Source organism: Triticum urartu, chromosome 7A (genome assembly GCF_056163025.1).
Source record: "Triticum urartu cultivar PI428250 chromosome 7A, HENAU_Tu73, whole genome shotgun sequence".
In the NCBI taxonomy this organism is placed as follows: Eukaryota; Viridiplantae; Streptophyta; class Magnoliopsida; order Poales; family Poaceae; genus Triticum; species Triticum urartu.
In genome coordinates this window covers 67,419,545-67,431,926 of record NC_141879.1, presented here as the reverse complement: position 1 = coordinate 67,431,926, position 12,382 = coordinate 67,419,545, and positions in this window count along the sequence as shown.

Genomic DNA, 12,382 nt, shown 5'->3' with positions numbered 1-12,382 from the left:
GAGAATATTTGAGTTACGAGTTTGGTGTACATTTGAAGCAATGCGGAATAGTTTCGCAACTCACGCCACCTGGAACACCACAGCGTAATGGTGTGTCCGAACGTCGTAATCGTACTTTACTGGATATGGTGCGATCTATGATGTCTCTTACTGATTTACCGCTATCTTTTTGGGGATACGCTCTAGAGACAGCTGCATTCACGTTAAATAGGGCACCATCAAAATCCGTTGAGACGACGCCTTATGAACTATGGTTTGGCAAGAAACCAAAGTTGTCGTTTCTGAAAGTTTGGGGCTGCGATGCTTATGTGAAAAAGCTTCAACCTGATAAGCTCGAACCCAAATCGGAGAAATGTGTCTTCATAGGATATCCAAAGGAAACTATTGGATACACCTTCTATCACAGATCCGAAGGCAAGACTTTTGTTGCTAAATTCGGAAACTTTCTGGAGAAGGAGTTTCTCTCGAAAGAAGTGAGTGGGAGGAAAGTAGAACTTGACGAGGTAACTGTACCTGCTCCCTTATTGGAAAGTAGTACATCACAGAAAACTGTTTCAGTGACACCTACACCAGTTAGTGAGGAAGCTAATGATGATGATCATGAAACTTTAGATCAAGATACTACTGAACCTCGTAGATCAACCAGAGTGAGATCCGCACCAGAGTGGTACGGTAATCCTGTTCTGGAAGTCATGCTACTTGATCATGATGAACCTACAAACTATGAAGAAGCGATGGTGAGCCCAGATTCCGAAAAATGGCTCGAAGCCATGAAATCTGAGATGGGATCCATGTATGAGAACAAAGTATGGACTTTGGTTGACTTGCCCGATGATCGGCAAGCAATTGAGAATAAATGGATCTTCAAGAAGAAGACTGCCGCTGACGGTAATATTACTGTCTACAAAGCTCGACTTGTCGCAAAAGGTTTTCGGCAAGTTCAAGGGATTGACTACGATTAGACCTTCTCACCCGTAGCGATGCTTAAGTTTGTCCGAATCATGTTAGCAATTGCCGCATTTTATGATTATGACATTTGGCAGATGGATGTCAAAACTGCATTCCTGAATGGATTTCTGGAAGAAGAGTTGTATATGATGCAACCAGAAGGTTTTGTCGATCCAAAGGGAGCTAACAAAGTGTGCAAGCTCCAGCGATCCATTTATGGACTGGTGCAAGCCTCTCGGAGTTGGAATAAATGCTTTGATAGTGTGATCAAAGCATTTGGTTTTATACAGACTTTTGGAGAATCCTGTATTTACAAGAAAGTGAGTGGGAGCTCTGTAGCATTTCTGATATTATATGTGGATGACATATTACTGATTGGAAATGATATAGAATTTCTGGATAGCATAAAGGGATACTTGAATAAGAGTTTTTCAATGAAAGACCTCGGTGAAGCTGCTTACATATTAGGCATTAAGATCTATAGAGATAGATCAAGACGCTTAATTGGACTTTCACAAAGCACATACCTTGACAAAGTTTTGAAAAAGTTCAAAATGGATCAAGCAAAGAAAGGGTTCTTGCCTGTGTTACAAGGTGTGAAATTGAGTAAGACTCAAAGCCCGACCACTGCAGAAGATAGAGAGAAAATGAAAGATGTTCCCTATGCTTCAGCTATAGGCTCTATCATGTATGCAATGATGTGTACCAGACCTGATGTCTGCCTTGCTATAAGTCTAGCAGGGAGGTACCAAAGTAATCCAGGAGTGGATCACTGGACAGCGGTCAAGAACATCCTGAAATACCTGAAAAGGACTAAGGATATGTTTCTCATATATGGAGGTGACAAAGAGCTCATCGTAAAAGGTTACGTTGATGCAAGCTTTGACACTGATCCGGACGATTCTAAATCGCAAACCGGATACGTGTTTACATTAAACGGTGGAGCTGTCAGTTGGTGCAGTTCTAAACAAAGCGTCGTAGCGGGATCTACATGTGAAGCGGAGTACATAGCTGCTTCGGAAGCAGCAAATGAAGGAGTCTGGATGAAGGAGTTCATATCCGATCTAGGTGTCATACCTAGTGCATCGGGTCCAATGAAAATCTTTTGTGACAATACTGGTGCAATTGCCTTGGCAAAGGAATCCACATTTCACAAGAGAACCAAGCACATCAAGAGACGCTTCAATTCCATCCGGGATCTAGTCCAGGTGGGAGACATAGATATTTGCAAGATACATACGGATCTGAATGTTGCAGACCCGTTGACTAAGCCTCTTCCACGAGCAAAACATGATCAGCACCAAAGCTCCATGGGTGTCAGAATCATTACTGTGTAATCTAGATTATTGACTCTAGTGAAAGTGGGGGATTGAAGGAAATATGCCCTAGAGGCAATAATAAAGTTATTATTTATTTCCTTATATCATGATAAATGTTTATTATTCATGCTAGAATTGTATTAACCGGAAAGATAATACATGTGTGAATACATAGACAAACAGAGTGTCACTAGTATGCCTCTACTTGACTAGCTCGTTAATCAAAGATGGTTATGTTTCCTAACCATGAACAAAGATTTGTTATTTTATTAACGAGATCACATCATTAGTTGAATGATCTGATTGACATGACCCATTCCACTAGCTTAGCACCCGATCGTTTAGTATGTTGCTATTGCTTTCTTCATGACTTATACATGTTCCTATGACTATGAGATTATGCAACTCCCGTTTGCCGGAGGAACACTTTGTGTGCTACCAAACGTCACAACGTAACTGGGTGATTATAAAGGAGCTCTACAGGTGTCTCCAAAGGTACATGTTGGGTTGGCGTATTTTGAGATTAGGATTTGTCACTCCGATTGTCGGAGAGGTATCTCTGGGCCCTCTCGGTAATGCACATCACATAAGCCTTGCAAGCATTACAACTAATGTGTTAGTTGTGAGATGATGTATTACGGAACGAGTAAAGAGACTTGCCGGTAACGAGATTGAACTAGGTATTGGATACCGACGATCGAATCTCGGGCAAGTAACATACCGATGACAAAGGGAACAACGTATGTTGTTATGCGGTCTGACCGATAAAGATCTTCGTAGAATATGTAGGAGCCAATATGGGCATCCAGGTCCCGCTATTGGTTATTGACCGGAGACGTCTCTCGGTCATGTCTACATTGTTCTCGAACCGTAGGGTCCGCACGCTTAAAGTTACGATGACAGTTATTATGAGTTTATGCATTTTGATGTACCGAAGTTAGTTCGGAGTCCCGGATGTGATCACGGACATGACGAGGAGTCTCGAAATGGTCGAGACATAAAGATTGATATATTGGACGACTATATTCGGACACCGTAAGCGTTCCGAAGAAGTTTCGGATAAAACCGGAGCACCGGGGGGTTAATGGGCCTCATGGGCCTAAAGTGGAGAAGAGGAAGGGGCTGCCAGGGCAGGCCGCGTGCCCCCTCTCCCCCTAGTCCGAATTGGACAAGGAGGGAGGGGCGGCGCCCCCCCCTTTCCTTCTCTCCTTCCCTCTCTCCTACTTGGACAAGGAAAGGGAGGGGAGTCCTACTCCCGGTAGGAGTAGGACTCCTCCTGCGCGCCTCCTCTAGGGCCGGCCGCACCCCCCCCCCTTGGATCCTTTATATACGGAGGCAGGGGGCACCCTAGAACACACAAGTTGATCCTCGTGATCGTTCCTTAGCCGTGTGCGGTGCCCCCCTCCACCATATTCCACCTCGGTCATATCGTTGCAGCACTTAGGCGAAGCCCTGCGCCAGTAGAACATCATCATCGTCACCACGCCGTCGTGCTGACGAAACTCTTCCCCGAAGCTTTGCTGGATCAGAGCCCGGGGATCGTCATCGAGCTGTACGTGTGCTAAGAACTCGGAGGTGCCGGAGTAAAGGTGCTTGGATCGGTCAGATCGGGAAAACGTACGACTACTTCCTCTACGTTGTGTCAACGCTTCCGTTGTTGATCTACAAGGGTACGTAGATCATACTCTCCCCTCTCGTTGCTATGCATCACCATGATCTTGCGTGTACGTAGGAAATTTTTTGAAATTACTACGTTCCCCAACACTTATGAGTGGCGGTCGGGGACGAGCGATGGTCTTTTCCTACCAATCTATCCCCCTAGGAGCATACACGTAGTACTTTGTTTCGATAACTAATAGATTTTTGCAATAAGTATGTGAGTTCTTTATGACTAATGTTGAGTCCATGGATCATACGCACTCTCACCCTTCCACCATGCTAGCCTATCTAGTAGCACGCAACTTTCGCCGGTACATTAAACCCACCATATACCTTCCTCAAAACAGCCACCATACCTACCTATTATGGCATTTCCATAGCCATTCTGAGATATATTGCCATGCAACTTTCCACCGTTCCGTTTATTATGACACGCTTCATCATTGTCATATTGCTTTGCATGATCATGTAGTTGTCATCATATTTGTGGCAAGGCCACCTCTCATAATTCTTTCATATATGTCACTCATGCATCATTGTACATCCCGGTACACCGCCGGAGGCAATCATATAGAGTCATACTTTGTTCTAGTATCGAGTTGTAATTCATGAGTTGTAAGTAAATAAAAGTGTGATGATCATCATTATTAGAGCATTGTCCCAGTGAGGAAAGGATGATGGAGACTATGATTCCCCCACAAGTCGGGATGAGACTCCAGACGAAAATAAATAAATAAAAGAGGCCAAATAAGCCCCAAAAAAGGAAGAGAAAAGAGGCCATAAAAAAAGAGAAAGGCCCAAATAAAAAATAAAATAAAAAATGAGAGAAAAAGAGAGAAGGGGAAATGCTACTATCCTTTTACCACACTTGTGCTTCAAAGTAGCACCATAATCTTCATGATAGAGAATCTCGTATGTTGTCACTTTCATATACTAGTGGGGATCTTTCATTATAGAACTTGGCTTGTATATTCCAATGATGGGCTTCCTCAAAATGCCCTAGGTCTTCGTGAGCAAGCGAGTTGGATGCACACCCACTAGTTTCTTTTGTTGAGCTTTCATACATTTATAGCTCTAGTGCATCCGTTGCATGGCAATCCCTACTCACTCACATTGATATCTATTGATGGGCATCTCCATAACCCGTTGATACACCTAGTTGATGTGAGACTATCTTCTCCACAACCATCATTCTATTCCACCTATAGTGCTATGTCCATGGCTCACACTCATGTATTGCGTGAAGATTGAAAAAGTTTGAGAACATCAAAAGTATGAAACAATTGCTTGGCTTGTCATTGGGGTTGTGCATGATTTAAATATTTAGTGTGGTGAAGATGGAGCATAGCCAGACTATATGATTTTGTAGGGATAGCTTTCTTTGGCCATGTTATTCTGAGAAGACATGATTACTTGGTTAGTATGCTTGAAGTAATATTATTTTTATGTCAATATTAAACTTTTGTCTTGAATCTTATGGATCTGAACGTTCATGCCAAAATGAAGAGAATTACTTAGAGAAATATGTTAGGTAGCATTCCACATCAAAAAATTTGTTTTTATCATTTACCTACTCGAGGACAAGCAGGAATTAAGCTTGGGGATGCAGATACGTCTCCAACGTATCTATATTTTTTGATTGTTCCATGCTATTATATTATCAACCTTGGATGTTTTATATGCATTTATATGATATTTTATATGATTTTTGGGACTAACCTATTAACCCAGAGCCCAGTGCCAGTTTCTCTTCTTTTCCTTGTTTTAGACTATCGCAGAAAACGAAAATCAAACGGAGTCCAATTGACCTGAAACTTCACGGAACTTATTTTTTGACCAGAAAAAGCCCATAGAGTATCAGAGTTGAACCAGGAGAGTCCCGGGCTGCCCACGAGGGTGGGGGGCGCGCCCACTCCCCCTGGGCGCGCCCCCTGCCCCGTGGACAGCCTGGAGGTCCACCAACGTACTTCTTCCTCCCATATATACCCATATACACTAGAAACTTCGGGGAACACAATAGATCAGGAGTTCCGCCGTCAGAAGCCTCCGTAGCCACCGAAAACAAATCTAGACCCGTTCCGGCACCTGCCGGAGGGGGGAATCCCTCTCAGGTGGCCATCTTCATCATCCCTGTGCTCTCCATGACGAGGAGGGAGTAGTTCTCCCTCGGGGCTGAGGGTATGTACCAGTAGCTATGTGTTTGATCTCTCTCTCTCTCGTGTTCTTGAGGTGGTACGATCTTGATGTATCGCGAGCTTTGCTATTATAGTTGGATCTTATGATGTTTCTCCCCCTCTACTCTCTTGTAATGGATTGAGTTTTCCCTTTGAAGTTATCTTATCGGATTGAGTCTTTAAGGATTTGAGAACACTTGATGTATGTCTTGCGTGGGATACCTGTGGTGACAATGGGGTATTCTATTGATCCACTTGATGTATGTGTTGGTGATCAACTTGCGGGTTCCGCCCATGAACCTATGCATAGGGGTTGGCACACGTTTTCATCTTGACTCTCCGGTAGAAACTTTGGGGCACTATTTGAGGTTCTATGTGTTGGTTTAATAGATGAATCTGAGATTGTGTGATGCATATCGTATAATCATACCCACGGATACTTGAGGTGACATTGGAGTATCTAGGTGACATTAGGGTTTTGGTTGATTTGTGTCTTAAGGTGTTATTCTAATACGAACTCTAGGGCTTTTTGTGACACTTATTGGAATAGCCCAACGGATTGATTGGAAAGAATAACTTTGAGGTGGTTTCGTACCCTACCATAATCTCTTCGTTTCTTTTCCGCTATTAGTGACTTTGGAGTGACTCTTTGTTGCATGTTGAGGGATAGTTATACGATCCAATTATGTTATTATTGTTGAGAGAACTTGCACTAGTGAAAGTATGAACCCTAGGCGTTGTTTCAACGCATTGCAATGCCGTTTGTGCTCACTTTTATCATTAGTTACCTTGCTGTTTTTATATTTTCAGTTTACAAAAACCATTATCTACTATCCATATTGCACTTGTATCACCATCTCTTCGCCGAACTAGTGCACCTATACAATTTACCATTGTATTGGGTGTGTTGGGGACACAAGAGACTCTTTGTTATTTGGTTGCACGGTTGCTTGAGAGAGACCATCTTCATCCTATGCCTCCTACGGATTGATAAACCTTAGGTCATCCACTTGAGGGAAATTTGCTACTGTCCTACAAACCTCTGCACTTGGAGGCCCAACAACGCCTACAAGAAGAAGGTTGTGTAGTAGACACCACCATGATACGGGCTCCTGAGAGCCGTTGGATCTCAGATCCGATGGCCATGGGAAGCTCTCAAACATTTTGCAAAAAAGTCATCCAAGAGTCTCAAAATCGCGCACAGGTACAATAGCTCTTTAGATGCCGTCGGATTTGAGATCCAACGGTCAAGAAGTCTGTATCACGGTATCATCTAAGTCTCGGTATCACCTGAAATTTTCCCCACACAACCTTCCATCCCGTACGCTCGACATCAGCCAACTGAATTAGGCCTATCTATGTTAACTATAGTGGTTGGTTTTATTAGCAAATAGTACCACCTCGCCCTTAAGTGTTCAAATTACCTACCACCAATCGCCTTAATAAGCCGGCTGCCGGCTCGGAAATTGCTGATTGGGAGGATTCATAGTTGGTGCTCATAAAGGAAGGAAATATGGATTCTCGAAAGAAAAAGGAAAGGAAGGATTGTACCGCGGAAATATTGAATGGGGCAAAAAGGAATCAGTACTATTGTGGGATAATTAAGGAACATGATTCCTAATGCATGCTGGGCAAATATGGTGGGCAGTTAAATGGGTAATTAAGAGATTCCTAAGAAATATGGTCGGCAATTAAACGAGGGAAATTAAGAGAGATTCCTAGAATGAAGGTGTGCGAACAGAATAGAAAGTAGGCACCGAATTGGATCTTTTCTATCATATTTTTCCTATTTTTTATCAAGTTTAAAGTGGGGAAAAGAAAGGAGACCTGGACTCTTTTTTAGCCGACTGAAGTTAAGAGTACATGTCAAAGAGGATGCAACTTTTTTGTTGATCTTTTTTCCATCAAGTTAAAATTTAGTTATGGAAGTGTAAAAAATTGGCCGGTCACAAACATTAAAACTTAATGCATGGCTGTTAAAATAAATAATTAACACATGCAGTTTCATTAATAAACAAATCAAAAAATGTACAGTGGATGAAAATAAATAACATGATTATTTTCACAAATATTAATGAGGTAAAATGTGAGTACACATAATTTTCCTAGATCCACAATCCGTACACTTTCGTATGCCCTATGTTTGAGCATGACTATAGCTTGAGAAGAAAAGTTAGTGCAAGTCTGGAAACTCCCTCGTGTAGCAATTGCTTCACTTTACTTTGTTTCAGTTCAGAAATACTAATTGGGTAAAATACCATTTTATTTTTATAGGTACAAACACAATTAGTGCATGTTAGGGTTACCGATGTGAAAAAAATTGGTCGCTCACAAATATTAAAACTTTTTTTGCAGGGTAACAAACATTAAAACTTAATGCATGGTCGGTTAAATTAAATAATTAACAAATGCAGTTTGATTAATACTAAATCAAAAAATATAGTGGATTAAAATAAATAACATGATTTTTCCGAGAGTAAATAGCAATAATATGAGTAACAAAATATAAACTTAATTCAAGTATATAATAGATAAATCCAATTGGTTGCTCATGTAATGGTTTGATTCTTTATTCAGGAAAATCATTATTTTTCTCCATAATCTCAAATTGATTTTTCCCCGCAAAAAGGAATCTCAGAGGATTTTGTTAGCTAGCAAAAACATTTAGTTACATTAGAAGGTCGCAAAAATGATTGTATGTACTATTAATAATCTATGTGCTATTTTATTATTAATGATAGGATGTTATGTTAATAAACACGCGCTACTCATTTCTAGCAGTGTTTGCTTTGCTCCGTAGCAAAGTACGGAAGTAGTCTCGGGCACCACGACACTGTCAGTGACAGTGGGAAGGAGGATAGGTGGTGACACGGATGGGCATCATGTTGAAAAAAAATACATGGACTGTGGAGATCTTGAAACTATGCTTATTGGGTTAGATTTGTTCAAAAATCAACTTTAAAGATTGTAAAGTAAAAAACATGAGAAGAAGTAGTTGTTGACCGTGGCCTACCCCCTCTCTCGGTGCCGGTCAACTTCCTAGACTACCGGGGCCACCGGATAGCCCATGCATATACATGCGATGGCCTCCTTTGAGAGCACAAGAAGTTTCGAGGCCAACGGAGCAATAGGACCCGCACTTCGTGCACAAACCGGACACATTCCCTCTCGATACCCATAGACTATCTCGAAGATCGGGCCTAGACTTGGTCTGTCATCTCGCGATGACATGCACTAACACGGAGAAGCAGTTATTCACCGTGGACTACACCCTCTCGGTGCCGAACAATGCCCTAGACCGCCGGGGCTACCGGATGGGTGCTCGATATAGAGTCCGCCCGAGGGGGGGAGGGCACCCCTACATGCGTGTGGCCCATGCATATGCATGCAGGGGTGGTGTGCTATTTGAATAATCAACGCACGTCCTTAACGTGACACATGCCTCACATACCACACACACGGGCGGGAACGTCGAGGACCGGCTGCGTCCGTCCCTGAGACAAAATCTTCGATGGATGATCCTGTGACAGAATGAGCCTAGACTTGGTATGTCATCTCGCGATGACATGCACTAACACGGAGAAGCAGTTATTCACCGTGGACTACACCATCTCGGTGCCGAATAACACCCTAGACCGTCGGGGCCACCGCATGGGTGCTCGATATGGAGACTGTCCGAGGGGTGGAGGGCACCCCTACATGCGTGTGGCCCATGCATATGCATGCAGGGGTGGTGTGCTATTTGAATAAGCAACGCACGTCCTTGACGTGGCACGTGCCTCACAAACCACACACATGGGAGGGAACGTCGAGGACCGGCTGCATTCGTCCCCGAGACAGAGTCTTCGGTGGGTGATCCCGTGACAGAACGGGCCTAGACTTGGTTTGTCATCTCGCGATGGCATGCACTAACATGAAGAAGCAGTTATTCCCCGTGGCCTACCCCCTCTAGGTGCCGAACAACGCCCTAGACCGTCGGGGCCACCGGAGGAGTGCCGGTCTCTAGACCCGGACGAGGCCCATCTGAAGAAGAAAACACAAGATGGTAATTATGATGTGCTAAGGTTGTTTGCTAAGCGTGGAAGACAACAAAAAAAAGGTATAATACCTATTATCGAGAATGCATAAGAAGGAAAGAGATCTAGGTTAGATGCTTTACCGAGAGCGCCTCCCGAAAAAGGTGGCCATTGCCGAGAGCCGAGAATCGACCCTCGGTAACCACTGCTCTAATTTTTTCCCCTTCTCTTTTTGTTTTTGTTTTGCACTATCTTTTTTGTATCTCATATTTCCTATGCTATTACGATCAAAGTTTGGAAATTCCATGACTTCTGATGAATTTTTTCGATTAAAGACTTTTGATGCACTCATATATATATATATATATATATGATTTTTGGGTTAGATTTGTACAAAACTCAACTTTAAAGAGTGTAAAGTAAAAAACATGAGAAGAAGCAGTTGTTGACCGTGGCCTACCCCCTCTCTCGGTGCCGGTCAACTTTCTAGACAAGCACCGAGAGAGAACTTTAAAGAGTGTAAGGTAAAAAACATGAGAAGAAGCAATTTTTGACCGTGGCCTACCCCCTCTCTCGGTGCCGGTCAACTTTCTAGACCGGCACCGAGAGAGAACTTTAAAGAGTGTAAAGTAAAAAACACGAGAAGAAGAAGTTGTTGACCATGGCCTACCCCCTCCCTCGGTGACGGTCAACTTCCTAGACCTCAGGGGCCACCGGATAGCACATGCATATACATGCGATGGCCTCCTTTGAGAGCACAAGAAGTTTTGAGGCCAACGGAGCAACATGACCCACACTTCCTGGACAAACCGAACACATTCCCTCTCAACACGCATAGACTATCTCCAAGAATGGGCCTAGACTTGGTCTATCATCTCGCGATGATATGCACTAACACGGATAAGTAGTTATTCACCGTGGACTACACCCTCTCGGTGACGAACAATGCCCTAGACCGTTGGGGCCACCGGATGGGTGCTTGATATAGAGACCGCCCGAGGGGGGGAGGGCACCCCTACATGCGTGTGGCCCATGCATATGCATGCAGGGGTGGTGTGCTATTTTTATCAAGCAACGCACGTCCTTGACGTGGCACGTGCCTCACAAACCACACACACAGGCTGGAACGTCTAGGACCGGCTGCGTCCGTCCCTGAGGTGATCCCGTGACAGAACGAGCCTAGACTTGGTCTGTCATCTCGCAATGACATGCACTAACACGGAGAAGCAGTTTTCACCATGGAGTACACCCTCTCGGTGCCGAACAACACCCTAGACCGCCGGGGCCACCGGATGGGTGCTTGATATGGAGACTGCCCGAGGGGGGGTCCACCCCTACATGCGTGTGGCCCATGCATATGCATGCAGGGGTGGTGTGCTATTTGAATAAGGAACGCACGTCCTTGACGTGGCACGTGCCTCACAAACCACACACATGGGCGGGAACGTCGAGGGCCGGCTGCATTCGTCCCCGAGACAGAGTCTTCGGTGGGTGATCGCGTGACAGAACGGGCCTAGACTTGGTTTGTCATCTCGCGATGGCATGCACTAACATGAAGAAACAGTTATTCCACATGGCCTACCCCCTCTAGGTGCCGAACAACGCCCTAGACCGTCGGGGCCACCGGAGGAGTGCCGGTCTCTAGACCCGGACGAGGCCCATCTGAAGAAGAAAACACAAGATGGTAATTATGATGTGCTAAGGTTGTTTGCCAAGCGTGGAAGACAACAACAAAAAAAGTATAATACCTATTATCGAGAATGCACAAGAAGGAAAGAGATCTAGGTTAGATGCTTTACCGAGAACGCCTCCCGGAAAAGGTGGCCATTGCCGAGAGCCGAGAGTCGACCCTCGGTAACCACTGCTCTAATTTTTTCCCCTTCTCTTTTTGTTTTTGTTTTGCACTATCTTTTTTGTATCTCATATTTCATATGCTATTACGACCAAAGTTTGGAAATTCCATGACTTTTGATATATATATATATATACAGCCGGTCTATTCTGATAATATTATCAGAATAACTATTCTGATAACACTTCCGCACTGCACGCTCAACGCAGGCGCACTGCACTTTCTGTAGCAAAATCACTGCAATACACACTAGTGAACTTCATGTCGTAAAAAACTGTACGCAGTATTTTTTCGGTACTGTTTTTGCTCTAGTTTTTAACCGTTTATCGGAACAAGGCGTATGATATACTGTTGGAAAGCTATGGATTATACGCAAGTTCGCCATGTTGAACACTTTTCAAGATTCCTCACGGT